Source organism: Cyanistes caeruleus, chromosome 3, assembly GCF_971803275.1.
Source record: "Cyanistes caeruleus chromosome 3, bCyaCae1.hap1.1, whole genome shotgun sequence".
Classification (NCBI taxonomy): Eukaryota; Metazoa; Chordata; class Aves; order Passeriformes; family Paridae; genus Cyanistes; species Cyanistes caeruleus.
In genome coordinates, this window is record NC_141703.1 from 103,492,169 (window position 1) to 103,519,089 (window position 26,921).

Genomic DNA, 26,921 nt, shown 5'->3' on the forward strand with positions numbered 1-26,921 from the left:
GAGACATTTTCCTAATGTCAAATGCTAAACCCACTGAGGAGTACAGAATTTATACTCTTGGGGTTTTTTGGTTTGTTTGTTTAGGGTTTTTTTTTTAGGGTTTTTTTTTTTTTTGTTGCAGTATACCAAAATTATTCATTTCTACAAATATATCCCATCCCACCAGCAATTTCCATGATGCAGAATATTTAGTTCCGGGACTAAGATTCAATGTATTTCCAGATAAAAATATCAGGAATGATAATATTTATACACAGCAACAAGAAATACACTTGGTGTGCAAGGAAAAGTTTAGAGTTGGACTGAAAAAGCTCCAGTGGGTATTGCTGTTGGGAAAAGGTAGATGTTTTCCCTTGTGTGTGTTATGCATGGACACCGAGACAGTAAATGATAAAATTTGCTTCAGAAGCATATGAATAAAAAATAATGTTCAGACATGATTGATCCCAGATTGTTCCTATATATGATATTCCAAATGCAAGGAATATTATTTCAAATTCTGGAACTTGAAGTAATATTTTTTTGTTTTGGTTTGGTTTTGGGTTTTTTGGTTTTTTGTTTTTTTTTGTTGTTGTTGTTCTTTGTTTTGTTTTATTTCAGAAAGCACTCCAGCTGTTTGGTTTTCTCATTTCCTCCCACACACTGCACTCAATGTACCAGAAACTGTTCTTGTTTTACTGTGGAAGGTGGGTAAAGGAGAAAGGAAATGTTACTTCTCCCTTTTAATACTTAGTGCCAGACATCAAGTCATACTTCTAACCCAAGTGTGCCTGGTTAAAGCAAGTCAAGAAAGCTCCCTTACATGCTAAATTTTTGCTATGTGCAGAACAGAACAACTACATATGATAAATGCAAATAAAGCAATGGACAGCAGTCAAATCTTTTAAAACCTTGACAGAAAAAAAGCAAACATGTTCCCTTAATTATTGTCAGATGACATGTATGGCATATATATCACCTGCTGTCTTTTGCACACATCTCCAAAGGAATGCTGTGCAGCCTTTTGCTGTGGAAATTTACACAGCCCAGCTTCAAAACACCTCCTGTCTCACATGGCTACAAACCATGTCCTCTCAAGTGTCACATCCCATTGCCCTGATGCTGTTTGGAAAGCTACACCCCGCTGTTTGCGAACACCCAACAAGGGATTTCTTCATCGTTGTTTTCTCATGCTGAAAAGTCATGGCTGACTTCAAAACTGAAACAGTTGGTCTCTTGTCACTGAAAATTTGATCAGGTGTTCCTTCATTGAAGCAGTTCAGATTACGTTTCTAAAAAATACCCCAAGCAGCAAAATGCTTTCAGGTATTAAATCCTTTACATAAGAGTTGGAAGTAACTCAAACCAGCTGAAGTGCAAGATACATGGATAGTGTTGCTATTCTTGTTGCTACATTTTTATTGTGCTGTTGACAACATAGGACACCCACTGGAACACCATTCCTTATTATTTTTTGAACTCTGAAGAGTGTCACAGTTTCAAGTGCTGCATTAAGTTCTGAGAGTTTTCATTATAACACTCTAGCAAACCAGAAAATACGATGAGAAGTGTAACACCTGACTTTTCCTGACATGGACGGTCTAATAGGGAGCCAGAATTGCTTTCACTTAAAATGGAAATGAAAGGCAAAAGCCCCTAAACTAGATCTATCTTGTACTGCAATAATAATTGCCTTTATCCACCATGCTACTCATATCACAGCGTAGCATAAATGCACCAGTAAAGTGCTGGATGAACCATATTGTCTGCAAATAGTTGCACCTGCCAGTCATGGTATTAGAAGGTTAATAAAAACAGCATATCCAACCATTTCATAAGATCACCACAAAGAGGATTGTTCTGTCCCAAGTAACTCTTTGCACTCGAGACAGAGCAAATTAACAATCTTTCCTTCCTTTTCCCTGTCCCCTGCCACTACCCAAGAAGAATATTTTCCTGGAAAACCTGTTGAGGTTACTGCTACATATCCATTAATGCAGCTAGATGAGTGAAAATAAGTGCACACATCTGGTAATCAAATCCTCTGGACAGAGCTGGAACTGAGAAAAAGGTTTTCAGATAGGAAGAGAGGCACCCAGCCAGGAGAACAAGTCTCAGCAAGAAAGGGGAGGCAGTACAACTCCCTCACTCTGTGCTGAGGAGCTGCAGTGGGGCCCAGCAAGAGGATGTAACAGAAAAAGCGGGAAGAGACTCCAAGAGCAAAGCAAAGCTGTGTGGAATTCAGTCTTCCAGAGGTGAGGGGAAAGGCTTGAAATTAAAGGAAATGCACAGCTTGTTTCAAACTTGTGGACTCCATTCTCTTCATGGACTGATAACACACTTTGCAGCTCCACAAGGTTCAGTGATCAACTCTATGTTTATCCAGAACCCTATACAAAACAAGACCTTGGCCTCTGGATACTGCAGAAATACAAAAAGTTAATTAAAAAAAAAGTAACAATGGAAGGTGGAACCAAATCCCTGAAAATGGGAAGAAATGGAGAAGTTAAACTATAAGCAGCAGAAGTTGGCCTTACTTTCAGTGAAGTGCATGATAATTGATGTTCACACGACTGCCGTTAGATCAGTTTAAAGACTGCAGCACAATTCTGAGTTCAGGCCAAATTCATCTGACAGAAGAAATAGAAAATACTGCTGTAAAGTGTATTATAAAGAAACCAACAACATCAGCAAAGTTCCATACAAAAAGAGAGAATCAATCTATGAGCAATACTGCAGAAAGAATTAAAGGATAAATTATGTTTTTCTCCAGGTGGAGAGTTACATATGCCTCAGAAAATTGCTTTTTTGTTTGTTATTGTTTTAAAGCAATAAAGATAAATTGAAAAAGTAAATAAAAAATATCCTAAGCTCATTTCCAAATAATACGTCAGTGGCATCGCCTTTTTCCAATTGGTTTGTCTTTTTAAGAGGACTAGAAGGCTCTGAATACCTGAAATGCTAAAAAATCACTCTTTAGATCTCAGACTTATATTTATTAGGACTGAACAGAAAACTTGGATCTATGAGCCTTCATATGTTCCCCATCCTTTTTATCTCCACCACTCATTCTGTGTCAGAAAAAGCTCATTAGAGATTTTTCTTTCCATAACCCAAAAAATCAAAATCCATGTTCTGAAAATGTTTCAGTTTATATCCCAGGTACTTCCTAAATGGTCAAGTTAATTTAAGGAATTTCAAAATCAGAATAATTAAAAATCTAATTTCAATTAATTTCAATTTAATTTCAAAAACAGAAACCCCACAAACAGTCAAAACACAAAAATGTAAACAACATCAACACTAAAAAACAAAACAACCCAAACAACCAGCAAATGCCAACCAGAAAACCAAGTACACATAGTCTGAACCCTGGCTGACATTTACATTGCTCTCATACTCTTCATATATTGCTCCTTCTTACTCTATTTTTTATGCACCACTTCAATTTTTTTTTGTTCTCCTAACACTTTCTGAAGAAAAATAAAAGTCTGTTTCACTCCTCAAATGCTGATGTCCTTCTATGAAGAGTTTCCCCTTTTTCTAATATTTAGTTTCAAGTCATAGTTTCCAGTGTAGGGCTACTGAATACATTTTAGATCAGTTACTTTTGCAAAGTGTTAATTTTTGCAATCAGCAACCATTTGTAGAAGATTTTAAGAACTGTGCTGTAACTTCTCCTCCATAAGGCTGCTGCCCAATAATGAACTCCTAAATGAGCATTCTCCCTTCTGATAATCATTTTTTCCATCTTACTCTACAAAATTAAATTGACTGCTTCATGCAAGAGATAGGCAGTAAGTATGTTACTGTCAATTAATTAAAAGTCTATGTGACACTGGCTCATGCTTCATTAACACATACAGTTCACTATCAGAGACTGAAAACTTCCTCAGAAAGAAAACTCCTCTTTTTTCAATTTTGAAATGTTGACCACATTTCTACATCTTATTTTAAAATTGCTATATCATAGAAAACAGAGTAAGTTCCGCTCCTAATTTTCCTTTCTTCTGACCCTATTGAATTACAACTCTGATCAGCAGTAATAAAAGATAAGGGACAGTTTCTACAGTCCTTGAGAAACTGCATGTCACAAGAGCTCGTTCTTCACAATTTATCTAGGCTTGCAGGAATTAGCTGTGGCTGATGGAGAACTTCTTCCTCGGTGTGGCTATGGATTTTTTCATATGCTAATTGCATTTGTATTTATAAAAAACTGCTGATTTTTCATCTGATTCATGGAAAAGCTATTTCCTTTTCCTTTATTTAATAGTCAGCGTAGTTGTAAAACAAACATTCATCTGTTTCTTAAGGGCTGGTGAGTTTGTCTTCAAGCAAAGAACACACAGATCAACCAACATAAAATACAGTGTTTATCCATGGTGTGCAAAATCTGTATGTTCTACTTATATTATTTTGGGAAAAATACTGCCAGCCTAGATCTGATGCTTTAGTTCTATCACTCAAGACACTTACACGTTTGGACACAACTAAAAGGGTTAGAATAGTTTGAGCTCTGATATTGGTGAAGTTTTACTTGCTCTGAGAGCTCTTTGCATCTTTTTAGCCCCAGGGAACATTAAAAAATTCCAGCTATTGTTTGACAGAATATAGTTTTAAGACAAGACATCTGCAAAAATCCCTTAACCTCCTTCTCCAACCCCAGCTGCATCAATCTCTCAAAGAGAAATAAAATAAACAGTTGAAAAGGCACTGCCAATCAGCAAAGCAATATTCAGAGGTATTTTCAGGGGTCCTGTCAGTCCCATGTGCATATATCTGATCCAAACAATTTTAAGACATTTTTAGCACCTAAATATTCAGATATAACCTTCTAGACTATCACAGCATTTTCTTAATTCCTATTCCCTGTGCAACCAGATTGAAGAAATATCCATATGATGTCCAGTCAAATACCTGCTGTTGGTCTTGGTCCCCTGAACCAAAACACGGGGCACCAAGAACCAGATCTGTGCCTGTTTTCTTTCTTTTCACTGATTGTTTGGGTGCTTAAGGTATACTAGAACAGTCAAATCTGAAAAACTAAGCTTTTAAACAGTCAGCTCTTACCAACTTATTTCAGTTGAAATAAGTTCAACTGAAATTGAATAAATTTTGATTTGAATAGTTATCCAAAACCAGATAATAATCATGTTTACTTATGTGAAACTCTTGAAATGAATCTGTTTTATTTTATAAAACCAATCCAAGAATGTTCAAAGACATCAGCCTCTCTTTGTGGCATAACATTAGAAAAATAACTAGCATAAAAAAATCAGGTCTGACTGAAAAAAGGCTGTCTTTAAAAAAGAAAAGTACTAGGAGTCTTTTTACATAAGAAATTTTAGAAGTTGTATTTTCCTCCACTTGAAATCCTGATCACAGAGCTCTAAAGAAAATCTAACATAGACAGAATTACAAATTAAATATATTCATTACTCAGTTTAAGTCATCCATTGCAGGCCCCTGGATATTGGGTGTTCCTAGTTTGAAACTAAATTATCTGAAATAAGTGGAACTTTACAAAAACTCAAATAAAAAACCATGGGTGGTGCCAATATATAGAAAATATGAGAATTGTTTCACTGAAAAAGACCCAAAAAGCTTTCTCACTTTCTCTTTCTCCTCAACACTTTTGACTGGAGCAGGAGACAGTGCTTTTAACACATAAAAAACCATTCAAATACAATGGAAATGTGGGATAACTTTTGTCCCAGTGTTACACCCGTGACACAGGCCAGCAAAGCCTGCAGGGAGGGAAAACAAAGATAATTGTTTGGGTGGGGTTTGGCCTTCTCCAAGAGGAGTCTATTTAAAAAGATAACTTTGATTTCTCTCTGAGAGCAAAACAAAGGAATGCTAATCCGTCTGATTATAGATATGGCACAGCCAAATGGTTACTTGAATGAAACAAAATCAGATTTTGTGGCCTGTACCTGTCAGAGATCCCATCTTTGCTCTGAATAATGACTAGGACAAGCAGCTGCACACTGGAAATTAAGGGCTGCATTTATAAATTAGTAAAGTGCTTTCCCTTACACCACATTTTGAGAACATGCTTAAACTCTCTTTACCACAGTAAAACTTCAAAATGAACACAAAGGCTTCCTTGATTTGTAAAAGGAATGAACAGTGCTCAGGTTTGCTATAGTCAAAACTTAGATCAGGAACCCTATGTCACTAATTGCTACAGATTTTTCTAGCAACAAATCCTTAAAATATATTTCCCTAAAACAAGTACAAATGAGCACAAGCAAGCTAGCTTTATTTGAAATAATTTAAAAAATGACAAGCAAGTAGATCATCACTTAAATTTCCCAGTTCAATATCCAGAATAGCAGGAAGACACTTTCTGTGGGTAGTTCTTCCTGGTTTTGGTTGGGTTTTTTTGTTCGTTTATCTGTTTTTATTGTTATTTTTTAACCCTGTGAGAAAAAGACACCCTGACTCAAACCAATGCAAGATATTCTTTCTTGCAGCCATGGGACACAAATGAAAGTAGATTATTTTTTTATTTCTATATTACCTTCTGTTCCATGAATTGCCAATGAACAACCTTAGAGACAAAGTTAAATGGCATACCTGGAATAATCTTGGGTAAAGGCAGGTGGAGTACTTGGATTGAGAACACAGACACATCTGTCTTCAGTTAAATGCCACCATTTAAATCTGGAACAGAGGTTCTTGCTCAGATCAGCAGATAAAAAAGCAAGAAATACAAAATATTCTCTTTTTCTTCAAACAAAGGTACCTCTGTTGTTAATCTCATTTAAAAAGTCTTTTCTTGGCTAAAATCAACAGGAGCCACCATTTTTTAATGGCCATTTTTTCAGCACCAGCATCTGTTGAAGAAGATAGGAATGGTGTTATAACCAAGAATTGGCCAGCCCAAAGGGGAAACATTACAGAAATATTAGAAAATGGAGTTATTTAAAGAAAGGGTATTTTTTTTTAATTGACCCTGTTTGATCTGACTCACAAGGAACCTGAACCATCTATCCTCCTATCTTTCACATCAGTGCAAAAATGTAGACATAGTAAAATATTTATGAGGCTATTTATAGTCCCTCTTAACCCAGTTCAGACTGAGGACAGTGAGGAATACATCTGGCCACTCCTCCAGCCAAAATTAGTTCTACAGCTGGCAATTCTAAAAGGCCATGTCATTGTATCAGTTAGCCCACTGAGCTATAAAATTGATCAGGTTGTAAACCCAGACTCCAGAAGGTGACAGCTAAGCCAGACTGTAAGTTTCCTATGCTCAGACAATTTTGATGATTTAGTTTTCAAATGTGCTGAGAATATATTCTTGTTTAAATTATAGTTTATTTGAGAAAACACAAACTCTCATTAGGTCAAGCATTTTCAATTGAGCAATTTGAGATAAATACTGCAACCTTGAATGACAGCTGCAAGTGTCTAATTCTATAACTAGAATATAATTTCACATTTTTATTTATCATCAATATCTTAAAGACAGTTTAAACATTGACTCAATAACAGGAAGTTATCCTGACTGCCAAAGTCCTCCACTGGTGTCCACTAAGCAAGAAGGCTGGAGAATGATGGGACCTTCCCCAGCTCCCTCTCTGCCCCTCTGTCCCACTGGGATGAAACAGTGCAGAGCATGTTTCCAGGCCACAGGAACTTTGTGGAAGAGTTCCTCCCTAACTCATCATGGCTTTATATCCTACAGCAGGCTCTGGCCACAATCAAAGCTTTGGAGAATCTCTATACAGAAGACTATATTTGGTGTAGTCAGAAAACTCTCAAAAATTATCTGTTTCTACAACATAACTAATTTCTAAAGCTCACAACTGCTCCTCTTAGTGTATAAATATAACAATAATAGACAGGGCTGACAAATTCCAGCCAGATGCCACTTTCCTAAGGATCCAGGAGAGACTAGGTTTGTAGTTTTTGCAGCCCATGAACCCACAGAAAGTTGTCACGCTGGGAAGCCAGACAGCAGAACAGGCTTCTCCTGCACTTGTTATGGCATTTTTAGGAACAGTTCTGTGCTTGCTCCCCTCTCCAGAAATTTCCTCCAGCTCAGCATGCTCAGGCACTGCAAGCATAAAAGTTTTGAAGCTTGCACCTCACCTGCTCAGGTGCACCACTTTTAAGAAATATAAATAGGAAATACATGCATCTCATTCTGAGACATTGGAACAGCTATGCCATGAACCACAATCTGAAGAGCAGTTCCCAAAGGAAGGGTTCACTGCCAAACCCATAGGTTGTACCATGCAAGATCTTGGCAAAAATCTGGTAAACTCAATATTTTCATTAACAACTTGGATAGAAAATATGTTACGACATTTATGGCTATCACTGAGCTGGGAGGGGTTGTGGGCAATCTCAACAGCAGGATTAGATTTCACACTAATTTCAGAAATCGGTTCACAGCTGTAATATCAACAGGATTCAATTCAATGAAGGCAAAATTCAAATATTTCACTTCAAAAAAATGAAAACATAATATGAAATGGCTAAGCAGCAGATGAAACAGCATTGATGTGATAGCAGCTCAAACTGAACAGAAGCCAAAAACTGAATGCTGGTGCAAAACTAGTAAATGTCAATCTGAAAAATTATTTTTCAAGTGTCTTGGGAAAGACAAGTGAAATTTCTGCTCTCCTGGCAATAAGGATGCTCAGCTGAAATGCTATTGGGTTGGGCCATTTCTCTGTGAGAAAGGCAGAGAGGCTGCAGAGAACCCTGAAGGAAGCCTTAAGACTGACAAGATGTTTCACAAGCAGGATCTGGGAAGAAAGGCTAAGGGGATTGGATATGTTCAGTATTATGAAGAAAATGATGAAAGAGAAGGAAGGGCTTAAAAACAGATTTTTTAAGAACAACGTATAGAATTTGTTGTAAAGCAAATAATTTCTTTCCATAACTACCAAAAGATAGGATAAGAACTAATTAAATTATATTTCAGTAAGAAGAATTTCAATTAAATATTACAGGAGAAACTTCTCATTCTCATACAGGCAGAGTCAGTGTCACTGCTTTTTCTAGAAGGGGAAATTGTCAGAAGGAAAAACAATAATATAATAACAAATACTAATGCCAGTGTTCCAAGCTTGTGTAGTCAAGCATATGAAGAATGATAGCACTGGAGCCTCTCTGAAGATTTTCAAGTAAAGAAAATTTTCATGAGCCTATTTTTTTGGGGAAAATTGTTTCAGGAGAGTTGCAGTGAGGAATCTGCTATAATGGAGTTGGCCTGCCTGCAAAAACTCTGACGTGAAAAATAAATGCTTTTTTTTCCTGACATAGATTTAGTGACTTTTTGAGAACAAAATATTGTGCTTGTTGCTGTGAGGGGAGTGGGGGAAGGTCAACATCAAAGAACAGCAAAGAAAAATACTGCCTCAAAAATCTTGATCTTCAGAGATCCCTTTAGCAGAGTATTTATAAAACAAAAACAGCTAACAAAACACAATTATACAATAGACTGGGAAAAGAGCTGTCATTCTGCCAAGTGACACATGAGATCCTTTTGGTAATAGGATAAATCGGTGACACATATAGTTTAATAGTTCAAGAACAACTGCATATTTCTTTTTAAAGGTACAGCACAGTGAAATTATATTACATAATGAAATTTAATTCTATTTTCTACTTTTAAAAATTAAATTTAATTCTTTCCAGATAATTACATGTCCACACCTGTACACTTGCACACCCTATTGAAAATAAAAAAAAAAAAAGAAGGAAGGACAAATAAATTAAAACTAGGTTAAAAACACATTGTGGAAGTGTTCATCACCAAACTGATGCTTAATAAAGAAAAAATAAATGAAGAAATAAATATTTTATGAAGCAGAAAGAAATGCTTTTCCTCCCTGAGTGGGTGATTCGTGGTTGAAAATGTGAGACAAGTTGGTGGGGAGAGCATTGTCTGAGGTCTTTAGGAATATTTTGAGAAAACAGATGGAAAAGTGGTTCTTGGCAGGTGGCTGTGATTCTAGATGTAGACAGATAAGGAGAAAATAAATATTCTAGAAGAGAGAATGGACATGCATCTCCTTCAAATGCACCTGTGCTCACTTGGGACAAGAACTCTGCTGCTGCTGGCACTTGTCATCACTAGCATTGCTACTGATGGTGTCCTAGGGAACTAAATTCTTTACTCTTTTCAGACAATCCCATGCTCCACTTAGATATATTATTATCTCCTAGAAATTACTAATAATTTACGGAGTGGAAAAAGACCATGATGAGTAGGATTTTTTTATCCTGAATTGCTATTTGAAATAAGGGATTTCAAACTCCCTTTGCACCCATCATGCACCTAGAAAAATCAAGTGGCAAAATTTTTGACTTAGAAAAACTCAATGGAAAGCAAAACAGCTCTCAATTAAAACAAGGATCTCAAGCATGATGAAGGCACAGATCAAAGGACATCACATGTTCTGTTAAAATTTTCTTCTTTAGCCTAAAGTGGCCACAACAGTGTCACTACCTGAACATGTACATAATTTTTAAACAAACTGAAAGGCCCTTCAATCCATAAAAAAAATAAAAACTTTTCCTCTATAAAGACCAGTGACATGAAAATATGGAATAAACATCTAAGAGAGGGAGTTTAGCCTTTATTGGTTTGGGGAGGGGGGGAATCTGGAAGATGGGAGCTTGGTTTCTGGTTTGTTGTTTATTTTTCCTGTTGTACAGTAAGTGAAAAGAATTATACCAGAGCCAACAATTACAACCTCTTCCAAGATATTCCTGTCTATCCTATATTAATGTAGACTTCAAAGACTACTTTAATGATGCCATACATCTGGCAAGTTTCCATGGCACTATAGGCACCAGGATGAAGCTCTCTAAAGACAATATTTAAAAGGCAAATACATGGACTTGATGACAGGGCTTGATATGGAGATTTCTAATGCTTGCAGATTTTTAATGCCCAAAATCTAGCCTTAAATGAAAATAAAACATTGGCCTCATTTTGGATTTTCCAAATCCATGGACAAATAATTTCAAACTTTCCCAAGCACAAAGCATTTAGAGAGGGGGTTGTTGCTACTATGGTAATAAAAACTTTTACTCTGTGCAGCATTATTTGAGGCTTTTCTCTTCAAAAATACCTATGAATTTTTTTTTCAGTTTATACATAAAAATTTGCAATCAAACACAGTTCTGCTAGACTACAACCAAACAAACCACCACCCAAACAATAGCTCTGTAAAATACCTTCAGGAACCTAAGTTAAACAATTCAATTTTGCTTATCCACATAAATTACTAAAAAAAAAAAAAAAAAAGCATTTGTTGGTTTAAAAGATGACACCATTATGATCTGGTTAATCTCACAGTGTCTTTGTAAGCTGTTCACATAAAACCTCTGGTTAAAAGGCAGCCAATGATGGATGAAACAGGTCTAATTACATATATCTTTGTAGGTTTGTCAAATGCATAAATATTACACAAAGAAAATGGCTGTGTGATAAATTATAGCAAATTACTATAATAAAAAAGTTTACTTTTGTTTTTGATAATCAGTAAATTGTGTTTGTTGCCAATTTAAAATGTATAATTAGTACTACATCTGTGTCATTTAAATCAGCTAAGCAATTCTCATTGTATCATTACTAGAGGAATCTGAAGTGTACTTAATGTATTAATGATTCACAACAGGGAAGAATTCTCATCAGTGGAAACTTTTGCATAGTCAATTACCATGAAAATTAGCAAATAAATAAATAAATAAATGAGTTCTCCCCTAGCCTACAAATTCCACATAGGATAATAAATACTTGGCAGAAGGGTAAACCTCCCAAAAAATAAATCAGATATATATCAAGGGTGGATATTTGCAAAAGCCACAGACACAAATGTTTTTAATAATTTGATGGAAATTTTGAAAAATAGATAACTAGTGTGTGAACTATATACTAGGCAGAATACAATGGTTTTACCTGTCCTTGTTACCAAATCAGTCATGCATTTAAGTCTGGTTGAAAATCATACAGATTAGCAGAATTTCAAGACATTCAAGCTGTTCATAATACTCTGCTTACAAAAAAGAGGAAGGAGCAAGCAGTGAAGCACACAAATGCAATATTTCAGTGCACTAAACAGCCCTACCTGCAAATCTCAGCAGGAACATGGCCGGGACAAGGTTGCTCACTGAGGGTGCAAGTGGTGACCACAGACCACCTTACACTTGGCCAGCACCACTTTCTTGCCCTTTTGCAAAATAGGCAAATTCATGCAAATCCTATAAACACTGAACGTGCTGAGTTGGAAGGGACCCACAAAGATCATCAAATCCAACAGGACAGGGCAAGAATCCTGTGGTACCAAGTATCTGGTTTTACCTGGTGTGCAAGGACAGGCAGAAGATGGACCCCATTGCCAGCCAAAGATGGTTCAAGGCCCTTTTGAGTGTGGGCATCACTGTCACCTTTAATGTGTGCCATATAAGAAATGATAGCATTGCAGAAAACAATCAACTTATCCAGCTATTTCAAACTGCTACACTGTTAACCTGGTCCCAAGTGCCTTTCTGCATTAGTTACTCTCAGTGTTTTCTGGGAGGCTAAAGGGCAGAAACAAATGAAAAAAGAAAAAAAGAAAAAAAAGTACAGCAAAATATAGACACTGGTATCTGTAACTCTCTAAGACACGATTCATGATCATTTAGGTTTGCAACTTTTAAATTCAGACACCAGACTGGAAGATCTAGAACTTTATCAATCTTCTCTTAATCTTGTACTGCTTCTTTCTGAAAAATAGCATTCCTGACAAACTGAAATAAAAAAAAAAAATTATGGGATTTCTGGTTTGAGCAAACACTGTTTTGATCTTTAAATGCATGTATCTTCAGCAAGCCAAGAGAATAATTTCAATAAAATTGACCCATCTAAACAGCCAAAAATCTAGGAGTTTGGCTTCTAAAGAGTGGAAAAAGTGAGTATCATTTAATCTCATTGAAAATAAACCTTAAAAAAAAAAGCAACAAACTTGTTTTTTTTTTTTCCTAACATTTCCAAGTCTAGTTAAAAGTTAGCAGAGCTGGAAACAAAGACTACATGAGTGAAAACAATAATTGAAAAACTCAACAAAACAACTCCACATTTTAGTAATAATAATTTTAATTTACTAAAGGTAAGTGTGATAGTAGCCTTTCCTAATCCTGTTGTCTCAAATTATTCTTGGCAAATATTAAACAATTTCCTTTTCCTTACCAAGTAGTATAGATTCATTCAGGGTGCTGAAATGAACATGAAAAATTAGATTATTGCACACACACGAAAAAAATTACTGTGTGACTAATCCCACTACAAATGATTCCCTTATTCCCTATTCCTTATTCTCTAATTTACCTCATGAGAAAAGCCAGAGATTAAAGCAAATATTTGTGGAATGGATCACATTGTCAAAGACTATAAATAGGTTGCGATAAATACAAACAGAATCAGTCTTTTCTTTCAGGCTAGAGCATGAAATTAAATACTTTTCCACTTCCCTCAAAAAATGAAGAAAGAAATTTCCAGAGAAACTAGAGCAGTTTTTGCACCTCATGCCAATTTCAATGACCAAGCCCCAAATTAGGAGGGGTGTTCTTACTGAGGTAAGGGATTTGGGGTCAAACTCTGAGGTCACTTCAGCAGGATGAAGGTTGCCATGGAAAACAGAACAAGAAAAATCACAGTGACCATGTGAAAGAAGCCAGGACCAACTCTGGAGGAAGATGTTGGCTGGTTTGCTCTTTGTTTGAAATGCTGTTTGGATGTGTGTGTTTATGCTGTAAGTTTATTTCTATGTTTAAAAGGAATAAAACTGGAAACAACTTTGAAGCCTCCTTCAGGTCTTTTATACACAAAAAATTATCTTGCAAGTTACCATTAGGATATTTATTAATAAAAAATAAATGAAAAAAAATGCTAACAATACAAAGCCTGTGTTTTGAAAGGGCCCACTTTCTCAATGGAGTAAGTGCAATCCCTATAAGGAATCAAGTGCAATGCTTTTCTCAAGGGCCTTTTGAGTGGATTATTTATTGCTGTTTCCTGTTCAAGTTTTTATGGGCAGGTCAAGTGCCAGTGTTGCTCTGCTCTGTTTGCCAAGAATGATAAAAGCTGGACTCCAATGTGACAACAGGACCATATCTAATTATTAAAGCAAGCAGTGCATGGATTGCAGAGGGGTCTCCCCACCAACCCACTTACCCCCGATTTTACTAATTTAACAGAGAACAGTAGGACCAACAGCAATGATTATTTATAATGGATTCTTTCCAAATTTCATTTTTTAAATTCTCTTTTTCCTCTCTTTTTAAAAAAAGTAAATAAATACAAAAGAATGTACTCTCTCTTCTTCCAATTTAATCACATAGTGGCAATGGGGACTAAAGACCTCTTTCACAGCCATGAGCGAGTCGCAGTCATGCTGTTCTACTTGAATCCCCCATGCTGTGCTGTCAGTGACCTTAGTGGTGACCTGAAGTAATGGTTATATTTCTTTTTTTTTTTTTTTTGTCCTTAGGAGTAACAATTCAGCCTCTGTATTCTAGGCATTTGTTCTGTGCTCCTAGTACCGAACACAGAGACCAATCATTATACCAGTGAGCATTTGTTACATCTTCTTACACAGTCAGAGTTTCAAGGCAAGTTCATTTGAAGACAGACACAACATGTACAGCCCATGATTTACTTAAGGTGTCAATGGCAGGGGTAAATTTATTTTCCTTCAGTGCAACAGTAAAGTGGATCACTTGCTTCCCATTGTAATCAGTTCCACAATTAAGAGAATTTTGAAGATGTTCACTTATTAAATCAGAGATTTTTTGGAAGAACATCAACTACTCCAGACAACATTTAGCCCCATACTGTATAAAGCAAAATGTCATACACATTTACATTTGCAATGAATACAAAAGATGAAAAAAAAGTGCAAATGAAACAGAATCCCTGTAAAACTTAAAAAGACTTCTGAGTCTCAAAGTTTTTCTAATATTGTCATCTCTTTCCATTTCTGGGTTTTCCATTAATTCTGTGCTTCTTTTGGAAGCTCAGAAGGAAAGTAAGTTTAAAATGTATATGTACGTGTATGGTTTAAAACATCTAATCCTTCATGTTGGATGAAAGCAATCTGAGTCTCTGCAGATGTTAATGAAGATTTTACTGGGAGGCAGGTGCATATAAATAAGAAGCATATGGAATGGGGCAACAGTAAACACAATAAGGGCTCAGTGCAGATCTGGACACAACAGAATTTAATCTTTTTTACACTCATGAGATTTCCCACAAAAGTGAACTCAAAAATTCAAGATTTAATACTTATATTTGTTGACCAAACCATGATCTGGAAATAGTGATAAAGACTATATTCTTTTTATCAAAATGGTATCACTTAAGCATAGCTTTTTGGTTATTAAAAATGTGATATAATAAACAAACTAAATTTGAAAGCAGGATAAGAGAGACTACTCTTTCATGTGTGAAAGGCTACATTAGCTCAGAAACAGAGACGAAACTGCTTTTAGAAATACTTTAGTGGATGCTATTAGGACATCAGAGGTAAAAAGTGTGAGTATTTTGTGGATCTGAAATATAAGAGGCCATATTCAAAATTACAGATATGGGATCTGGGCAGAAAAAACAGGATAGGAGGATAGGAGCTGAGTCTGTTCCCTTGATGCTCTGTGTCATTTTTAATTTATATTTCAAAAACAAACTAAAAATAATAAAATGCAAATGTTGCTTCTCTGCAAAGGAATTCAGAAAAGTGAAGTAAGACTGCAATGTATATGTAATATACATGTATATGTAATAAAAATTAATAAAAATTAATCCGATCTTTGAATTTGGAAGACAAACAGTGCTGAGTTACTACTTGGCAATAACCACAATAGCTGTAATTATAGTAGGTGTTTCCTCAGCAGTGAACATTCCTAAAGCACTACCCTGGAAAACAGCTAGTTTGCATATTGCAGAAATAAGTGGGTATGTTTTTTTCAGAATGAAGTAGCACTTTTACAAATATTTTAATATCTTCTTTGTTAAAAGTGTTAACTCTGTTCTTTGACCAGGAAGGAGAATGCATGCTTCATCTTTATTCTCTTTATATGTTCCAAACAACAAGCTAGAGTGAGTTGTTTTCTCATAAAATGGGAAAAATGCACAAAATAAGCAAAAAAATCATACAACCAATGACAAAAAAGATCTTTACCCAGAGTTGAGAAGAGAGGAGAATTTGGCCAGCAAGATTAGAAGCTGGCAAAGTTGAAGCAGAGATCCTTCATCCCTTTCTTATCTGCTAGGTCCTGCCAAGATGTGTGTGATGCCAGGGACCATGAAAATGTTTTGCCTGGAGTATTACAAAAAATCAAGGCCTCCAAATGGTGAAATGGGATGATAGCTTTATAGTCAGACAAAAGGCCATGTCTGGCATAGCAGAAGGCAGCTAGTTAGGGAAATAAAGGAGGACTTGAGTATTAGTACCCCATTTGACAGTACTGTAACCATCAGCATTGCCTTTCTCAGAGGCAGCTGGGCCAGCAACAAGACAGGATGAGTGCCACTGTGCAAGGTCACCTGGATTTATGGGGGAAATGCGTTAAAGTTGGGCTGGTGACAGAAAACAGCTACCAGGGGAAGCAGGGGACTTGTGGGACTCTCTTCTGGGAGGGCTCTGCAGGAAGAGGCTTGCTTACAGATTGCTTAAACCCAACAGAATAAAAGTTGGCAGTACCTGATAGTGCTTTGTATTCCTATACTGAGGGTAAACACCAGGCAGAGACAGACAAGAACTAAAAAGCAACTGGGCTAAACACCCTAAAGATGTCTCAGGTAGAACTCCTTATAAAGCCCAAAGGTCACTGTGATATCTACCAAAAAACATCTTTTCTCTTACAAATGCACTTAAGCAAAACAAGTAAATATAGCCTGCCATGTACTTCTGCTAGAGAACTACTTTTTTAGCAGTTCATTAGTCAAGATAAGCCTGAACTTCAAGCACTCAGACAGTTTGCATCTCAGAAGTAGTTTGGTCTTAATGGGCCAAACATTCTTGAGTTTAAGATAAATCCTCCTCTTCTTTACCCAATAACTGTACTTAATGCCCTGTACAGCAATGAACTTCTCTCAGAACTTATGTGAAAATAAGTATGTTTTTATCACCCAGTTAGGCAGACTTCTTAAATGGCAAGAATCACTAGGATGAAATAGACCCTTGGGTTATTATGGTAATAATAACCTCTTATTATGGTAAGAAAATCTAAACACCTAAAATGTAAGGTGACATTGTAATTTTTAAACTGTCCTTGCCTACTATGATAAATTATGGTGCAGATAACATGAGATAGCAGTGCTTCATTTAATTTGCTACCATCTTGGTCCAGAAATGCTTGATTTCAAAATATCCTTGTTTCCAATTCAGAGATGAAACACCTATGTGGACACAATTCCTAAAACAGGAGTGATAAAACATATTTGATTTTGTTTTGTCACAACAAATAGGTCAAGAAAAGACCAACTGAGCTACCTCATATGTCTCACTGAACTTTTTGGTTCATTCCCTATAAGCATTCAAAGTGATTTTTCCAGTCTAGCTATTAATGTCACCAGCAATATGAACTTTCACCACTTCCATTGGAAAGTATCAAGGTCTGATAAAACCTTTCATGTCAAGATAATTTAAAACAGACATCAAGAAAGGTAGATTTCATTTCATAGTCATCTCATTGCACCTCACCTTCAGCTATTTATCTTCCTCCATAACACTTCCTATACTCAGAGATGGCGAATATCATCTTGTCCTGTTTAGGTAACCAAACTGCATTTTGGGGCCTGGATTTTGCATTTGTTTTGTAGTGTGGTTCTACTGAAAGTGAAGAAAGCTATTTTGTCTAAGGGGCAGTGACCAACAGGCTGTTCCAGCTCTTTTGGAACACAGATGTTGAAGTGTCTTTGAACAGTGGTGACATGAGTGCACCTGCAGTGATGCCCACTGAAAGCTGGACTGCAAGAGTTGATCCCTACACACACCCAGGACAGAAGAACCCTTTTACAAAAGGGTTTGTGTGTGAAACCTGTAAATTTCTGATGTGCCACTAACCAGTGTGTCAATGAGTACGTGGAGCCTGACTGCCACAGTTCTGTAAGCAAAGGTGGCATTAAATACAACACAGGTAACTTCTTGTGTGTAGTGTGTGCACTACATGAGCAGGTGTAGATATATTTGAGATCTTAATGCAACACAGACCTGAAAACAGAAACATATATTGCAATGCCAGCTAGCAGTGAACTGCAGAATAAGTGAAGTGAAGCAGTTCTGCAATGTGCCTTTTCACAAGCACATGCACAGTGTTAGGTGAGAGCACCAGCACACAAAGCTACACAGACTTTGTGGTTCTGCATTATAGAACCTGCCACAAAATCTACCCTACTAAGGAAACTGTGTTCCAGAGTCTAGAAGAGGATTTGATATCTTAAAATATAAGCTATGTTCCCTAGCTTTTTCCAGTCACCAAGACAGCTTAGGCAGTTCTTCCACTAGTAGCTCAGTGCACTGGGTGGATATGTTTATCTGCATGGCTATGCTGCAAAACTGATCAAATAATTGGTGTGGCTGAAAAAGAAAAATTCAAAAATAATTTTTGAATTATTGAATTATTGAAAAAGAAGATTCAAAAATAATTTTTTTCCATAGGGTTTTTTCCATAATTTTGCTCCATAGGGTTACTTTTTCAGCCAGATCTGTTCTTTCAGTAATGCCAGGAAACAGTAGCTACAGTGAAAAAGCAGAGATGAATTGCCAAAGGAAAGGTTGCTTAAGTGTTGCTGCTGTTGTATGTGCAGCACAGTCTTAGATAAAAATATATGTCTGCTGATATATATAAATATGTCTGCGTAGGTATGCGTGATATGCATATATATATATCTGCCATGTGTATATACACGTATGTACAAATTTACACACAGTATAAAAAAATTAAAACTATTCTAAACCAATTTCTCAGTCCCCCTAGTTTTAACATTTGCACTGTAACAGATCTTTACCTCAATAGCAGTGTTAGCTCTTCAGGCTCATGCACTTCCCACTGTTTTTCCTTCTTCCCAACCATCACATTTTCTGAGGAAACTTGATATGTTTGCCATCAAACTTTGCAAAGTTGTTGATGAAGTCTGGAAAGGAAACAAAAATAATTATACAGTGCTTTATCTGCATATTAAAAAGGTAAAACAAACAAACTAACCCCACACAAACATTTTGCCTGTGAGAATAAGGAAAGTCTTAGATGGTTCCTATTCAGGTCAACACGCTTACAAAATATCTGACAATGTCATCCTGACCTCTACTGGAAATCCTCAGCATTTGCAGGATTAAATCGTGGAACATCAGCAATCCAGAACTAATAATTTAAAGATGTAAAAAGTACTTCCCAGCATCTTTTCTACATTGATTACAAGACACTACAGGTAACAGTAGCAGAGAGCTGCAATACTACCAGCAGCTAAAGAGAATAAAAAAAAGCACTTTGTAATGTTCCAGTAAGCTCACCTCTACAGCTGGTTATATCTTCCCTGAATATATATATAGGGCTTAGTTATTGAACTCACTTTTAAACCCATCATTTATCCATATTCATTTTTGAATTTCCATCAAGGTAACGAAAAAGTAAGTCACAATAGGTACAAACATTCCCATCATATCATGTGCTCCCAAAGCACTTAGTGTTTAGAAGACTAATCTGAAGTTCAAAGTGGCATTCAGAAATAGGCAAGAAACTTATCAACTTCTAAAATCTAAGGTACTTGGAAAAGAATGATTAACCCTTCCAGGTTCATACCAGAAATCATAAGTGCTGCACAATTCCCTTATGAAAAGTCCTGGAAGAGGTTAGAAAACTTAGAGCCTGGAAACCATAATTGAAATGTGTAGTTCTGCATTTTAATGCATTCACATCATTTGCTAAAATGGAGTGACATCAAACCTCCTGGAATGGTTGTATTTAGGCTCACGACTTTTCTCAGTATGTAAAAGCAGTATCAGACTGTGAGAGGCTCATAAAACTTCTCCAGAATTTTGAGCTATTTTATTGTTTGCTAAAGCAATTGCTATAGGTGAGTCAAATTTATAGTTTTTCTACTCTGCTTGTATCAGACACATAGAAAGCCAGAGCTCATCATCCCAGCTGGAACTGCTCTTGCAAAATCAGTACACACCAGGTGAGGTCTTAGCTGGTGCAACCCATGGCACTTCCAGGGACCCATGAGGACACAGACACTCAAGACAGATGTTAAGTCCTATGAGGAGCAGTTGAGGGAGCTGGGATTGCTCTGCCTGGAGGACTCTCAGGGACACCTTACCACTCTCTACAACTACTTGAAAAGCAGGTGTAGAGAGATGGGGGTAAGTCTCTTCTCCCAGGCAGCCAGTGATGGGAAAAGAGGACATGGCCTCAAGCTGCACAAGGGAAGGTTGAGGTTGGACACCAGGAGGAATTTCTTCTAGCAGAAAGGATTGCTAATCTTTGGAATGGGCAGCCCAGGGAGGTGGGAGTCATCCTTCAGTAGAGGTGTTCAAGAAGTGACTGGACTTATCACTTGGTGCCATGGTCTGGTTGACAAGGTAGACATTAATCAAAGGTTGAACCAAATGATCCTGGAGATCCTTTCCAACTTGAATGATTCTATGATTCTGTGACTGTGAGGAGCAGCAAAGGGAAGATCCTGCAGTAATGCACACAATGAGCAGCTGAAACCAGTTCCCAACCACAGTGGGGAGTGTACTCTGCACGCTATCAATCAAAGCCACCTGGAGCCATCTGGACCATGCAACAACACAAAGTCTGCAAATAGCACAGCAAATAGGCCATTAGAAAAACTAGGGCTTGGCCTGCTGCAGAAACCAAAGCTTTGGCAGAGAGCAAGAAACTTTCTAGTAGGGGCATTTGACAAGAACAGCATTGAAACCAGCATTATTTTTACAGAAAGGAATGACTGGATGTAACCTAATATTTAAATGGTGCAAGCTCATATCGGTGCATACCCAAATGTTGCATATTCTCCCACAGAAAAATTGGCACTCTGAAGGCTAAACTGGGAGCGTGGGGGGGAATCTCCTTCCTACCCTTACAACTTAGGGAACATCTCACATGCCGACTTTCTTCTTACATAACATAAGGTGATAAATCTGCTTGTCACAAATCAGTTACAGAAGAACACAAGCTTCCTAAATGCATCTTCAAACCAAGGGCAGGATTCTCCTTCAGCACCAGATCAAAAGCTCAAGTTGTATTTGAGCTCTAATGAGAAGAAGCCTTATTTACTGGTGGTTGGGGCATAGGGCCAAGAAAGCTTCTGTGTTCCAAATCTGTAGCGTACCAAATTCTTTACAGTTTTGAACAAGTCTGTGGCTCCATTTCTTCATCACATAAATAGGGATTATAGTATTTGGTTACCTCAGCCTCAGAATAATATATACAGTCCTTTTATTTTTGTATTTAACAAGCTCCTACACTACAGGTTTTGCTATCTAAATCTGGAAATTTTCAGATTTCATTGAAAAGAAAGCAGGGGAAAATATGTGAAACAAAAATAAAGTGATTCTTACATTAGACTAACACAACTTCAGGTCTGATGAGTTATACGAAACTATCTATAATGGAGAATCAGAGAAATCCTTGTTTCTCTAGCTGGGTTAGCAATAGGGAAAAACCAAACAACTCCCCAAATGACAGACAAAAATGAAAGCTTCCGATTTAATTCTTTCTATATCTGTTAGTTTCATTCACAACAGCTATTTCTTACAGAAAATTATGTCTACAGCAACCCACAGAGATCTATGCCACTGAGGATACGGTTTGCTCTGCATGCCTCTCTCCCTCATGCTGCAGAAGATTCCTGTGGCAACCCACTGGGAAACGGCAACAAAGCCAAATATTGGCCTTTGAGGGAAGAGCAGGCACACTGTGACTCTCCATGGAGCCACACATCACTCCAGAGGGCACCTTGGACAGGTATTAGTGCTGAGGGAAGGAATACACCTGGGACCAGGTCAGTGTGCTGCACCAAAGGCTCGAGGGCAAACTCCTGATGTGCACCCATGGCATCATAGTCAGCATTCCTGCCGAGCCAGGCAAGAGGAGATGCTTTCTACTTTCCACCCAGTGTTAAATACAAGGAGACTTGGAGCCAAGCATGACTTTCCCAAAGGACCTGCATGACGATGCACTAAGGACAGAGCTGGAGATGGGGATCTGGAAGATCTGGGAGGCAGGTCCAGTTTGAGCCAGCCACACGAGTTATGCTCGGGCACCAGATTTCCAGTGGAGTACAAGCAGGTGCTAAATCAGTATGTTTTTAATAGCAAGCATGGTTGTGGTGGTGCCTTTCACACTTTATTACTTGAAGAAAGAGAGCCACCACCTCTCATAGCAAAGCATTCGTGTCCCTTTTCAGGGACATGATTCAATTTGCAAATTGAATAATCTCAAAAATACACACAGAGTAAAATTTCACTGCATGCAGAAAAGAAGAGAAGAATGGGGAAAAAACCCTTTAAAATCTCAGACCAATTTTGCACTATTTCTTGAACAGAAACAGTTTCTCTCCAAAAATTTACAAATCCAGTGGAAGTGTTTGATAAGGAGAAAGCAATAAGAAGGAAGAGAAGTGATGGCCAAGGCTCACATTAGTAGACAGAAGCTCAGGAGACCCGCAGACAGTGCTGCAACAGTCTCTATTTATAAACATGATGCAGCCAACTCACAGGGGTATTGTGGAGAAAAGATTCACACAGTTTGAAGGACAGGTATTCTGCAGGAGCAAAGAACAAAAGAGTGAACATACAAGGGAAGATTATTAGGAAGTAATGCCTTTCCGTGATTATACAGAACACAGAAAAATTCATGCTACTAATTATGGTACTGGCATAAAAGTTATTCCCACTGTTGTGTCAAAAATGCATATTTAATGGCAAATAGATTTATACAAAGAATTTTGAGGACTAAAACACATTTCAAAGTTATGTCTTTTATTTCCAAGGCTGGGGTTATCTAAGTGGTTTTTATCTCTGATTTTTACCACTAAGACTGGGGCAAGGTACAAATAAAGGTTCTTGACCAGAATAGCTTAATGAAATAGTACTATTTGTACTTTAAATACAAGCAACAAACAGCTTTGAAAGAAGAGCAGTATCACATATTTAAATGTGAAAATTTTCTTTCAAGTTAAAATAGTAAGATCTGAAGCTTGAAGCCAAGCCACAATTCCTTATATATCAGCTGCTAAAATAAGAGGGGGGTTATGCCCTAGACTGGTCCTCTACCAGTAGGACTCCCAAACTGAACAAATATTTTCCAGCAATCCACTTATCATGCATAGATTTAAACAACCTGGAAAGCAAAGGGTACATATAGAAAAGATGCACTGAACTACACACTGAAACTCAGTGAGGTTTTTCCCACCTCTGCCAAAAATTTACGTTACCTTTTTAAAATCAAGAACAAACATATTTCCCAATATCCAAAACTCAAAAGCCTCGGCCAGAATCTTCAAAATACAGAGAAGGTATGTATAAGGAGCCTACTGCCATAGGGACACTGAAGTATGAGTGTTCAGAATCTGGAACTATAAAATTTTAATCATCTAAACTCCTTGTGTTGAGGCCATGAAAATCTCCTCCCTGTGTATTTGAGGGGTTTTTTGGTTACTGTAAGAAAATCAAGTTTTGCCTCTTTCCACATAAAGTGAGACAGCAGAACCATAATTGTGGATGGAGTTTTCAAGCACAACTACAATAAAAATAACAGTCTAGCCCCTTTCTGTTTGTTACTTTTTCTTGAGTGTCTCTTGGTATGAAGGAAATCATATAGGGCATGTAGTATACCAGAATGTTTTGACAGTGGTCACTGATACTCTCTTTCAGTCTCAGCACAAAAGATGCATGATTTGTAACTGGTTACAGAATTTATCTTTTAGACAATATGTCTATACATGGAACTGCCTTGCAGAGGGGAACAAAAGTCTTTCTAAAGAAACCTAAACTTGGGTGTAGATCACAGGACAGAGCCTATGGTAAGTTGTAAGAGCATTCAAGGTAAGCGCAAAATGGTCCTAAGAGCAAATCTGTGGGCAACACAACACTGTCAGTGCTCAAATTGTTTCAAGTTGACAGTGATGCTTATTATTTCTACATAATGCTATTACACATATAATAGCCACCCTTCCCTGATGTATTATACTTAAACATGTGCTGGTGTATTTACATCATTTGCTTCCTCCTCAGGATGAATTAGGATAGGTTGCTTCTAATGAAATTGATTAAAGGAAAATTATCCAACCTTTGTAATTTTTCATAAAAATAATATAAAAAAGAAAATCATATGCAAAATCATACTTATACATAAACCCAAGTTATGCAACTATGGAAAAACAAAACAAACAAACAACCCAACAAAAAACCCCAAAATCAGGTGCACCATTACTACATTTTCTTTTCCTTTCTTTCCTCATGAGTCAGCATCTCCTCCTCACAACTTCCCAAATAAAAGCTGTGGGATCATTTTTGCTTCATCATTATTATTCTTCCTTTTGCTCTCCTACAATAGCTTAACTCAAGGAAATATCAATCAAGATATCACCTTTCAAAATATATTTTCATGTCTGAATTTGTATCTACTGTAATATTCAGAAGTAGAGACATGCCAAAAATGAATCCTCAATGTGTACACATAAATCCAAGAAGGGAAACCATCATCAAATCTGAAACTGCAAGCCAGATCTGGAAGAAAGAAGTCTCTCCCAAGCCTTTTTGAACACTCAGGTGCATTATTTTTTTTTTGCAGACCATTCTGATCATCTTCCAGAAGTTCAGCACACTTTGGCTCACGAGTGTTATCAAGTGGGACCTTAAGGCATTTTCAATGGGGTTGAAAGTACATAGGAAGCAAACAGATCAGAGAGCACTGTACAGAGAATGTTAAGGGTAAATTGCATTCATGTCACAAAACATTTTCACTTTTTCAAGGAATCCAAGCTGTAGGCATTTTTCTGCCACTAAAATAAAAGACTTTTTCCCTGAAATTCACATTTGAAGAACAGGACGTTAAAAAAGCACATTACAAAACAGCGTCAACAGCCACTACAATTTTTTTCAAATCTGAGGGGGAGGGGTAATGCTATCTGTTAGAGATCACACAAATCATACCAAAAAAACCCACAAAAAAACCTCTTTGAATTGTGTGAAGCTGCAGAAGCAAGGGTAGGTTTGGTGAATTAAAAGTTGGGTCATACCACTGTGCAGCTTGTGCTGGTCCCTCCTCTCCCATTTGCCCCTTCAGTCCTTGGGCAACTGAGCAAACTCATTTTATTTACAGTCTAAATCTTCCTCCTACTGAGAAGAACAACATTGCACCTCTCAGCAGAGCAAGCTCAGTATATTATTTATAGCCTAATTTTAATTATTTAATTTTTAATAAACCACTGAGAAAAGATCAAAACCAAAAAAAACTAACCAAAAATCCAAGCAACTTAATTGTCCCAATTTCTCTTTGTGCACATTTGGGAGGGAAATTCCCTAGGGTTTACTTCCTCAGGAATAAAAATGTTAATTCTACTACTCCCCAAACAGAAGAGCATGTGTGGAGGCCATCTGAAAAGTATACAGACCAGTAACCAATGGTTTTGAACTGTTTAGGAAAAACTAAAACTCACTTCACCCAGGTAGCTCTAAAACGCATGCACCTACTTTTTAGACAGCCAATAATTTTATAATAAATAATAATAATAGAGGTAATAATAGAGGCAGAGTTATGCAATCAGCTCTCTTGTGGAGAACCACCTTTTATGTAACTAAATCAAATTCTCAGTCATCCACAAATATAAATTAAGATCCTTTTTCAAAACTCTAGAAGAATATTAATTTTCTTCTGTTTTGTTTTTGAGAGGACAGTGTCTTATCATTTAGAAAAGAGGAGTAATACTAACTGTTTTTCACATAACACATAAGCTCCAAAACAAATCTATTGAAGCTTCAATATGTTCAAAATATGTTCAAAATGTTTGTCTCAATCTTTGTGAAATAGAAATTTAAAAAAATATGAAATAAATACTGTTGAACAATTCTTAAGAGAGCAAGGAAGTGCCAGAGAAGCTTTCATTAAATAATGCAAGAATCAAACAATTGACCAGTTTTTCTACATTTAAACCAGAATAACCTTCCTTTTCTTCTATGTCTCTGCTTCAGTTTAGTTTTAAAACTAAATGGAGTATTTTAAATGACACTAAAACCCAACTGATTTATGAAACACTGTATAAACGACATCATCTTGAACAGGCCAGCACTAAAACATCTCATTGTGACTGGTTTGTGTCATTTAGATTTTCCCCTTTGAGGGAAACAAAGATTTACAGGGCTTCATTTGAGTACTAACTTGAACACAGAGACAAAGTGGCTTAAGTGCCTTGTCCTGAATGGATGAAAACTGAAACCCTTCCAACACAGCAAAGGCTTGCAGTCCATACAACATTTACAATTACTAATGACCAATTATCTGCTAATTAAAAATAAGTGGCATTGCACCCTTACCAATGGCTGCATTAGGACATCACAACATTTCTTTATTCTAAATGGTAATTACTGCAAAGCTTAATGTAAGGCTGAGGAGGCAAAGTTTGAATATTGGCATGTAACTGCTTACAGCTGAATAACAGGAAGTGCTCAGACTGAAGAAAAACCCCATCTCTCGAATCTTATGTCTCACCTGGACATTAGTTATTTAAATCAGAATTCCAAGAAAGTATCTATAGCAACTGAGGATCCAAAGCTGAAAAAGAAAAATTAGGTCCACAGTTTTTACTGTCTGAGTTTTTGCTTGTGGATTGAGAATTTCTGGCTAGTTTGTCCTTTTGATGATAGCTCATCTCTTACCACTTGCATTTTCCTTCTAATAAACTTGGAAATTTCCACAAAATT

General features: G+C 36.9%; 1 protein-coding gene across 1 annotated transcript in view; it reads right to left on the minus strand.

The window, feature by feature from the left end:
* LOC111941251 (uncharacterized) overlaps window positions 1-26,921 on the minus strand; it is a 337,983-nt gene that overhangs the window by 287,998 nt on the left and 23,064 nt on the right. Inside the window, exons 5-8 of the mRNA XM_086883483.1 lie at window positions 19,001-19,126; window positions 6,731-6,821; window positions 6,562-6,648; window positions 2,517-2,609 (exon numbers count right to left, since the gene is read on the minus strand). The gene's annotated coding sequence lies outside the window, so the exon portion shown is untranslated. The remainder of the gene's footprint in view (window positions 1-2,516; window positions 2,610-6,561; window positions 6,649-6,730; window positions 6,822-19,000; window positions 19,127-26,921) is intronic.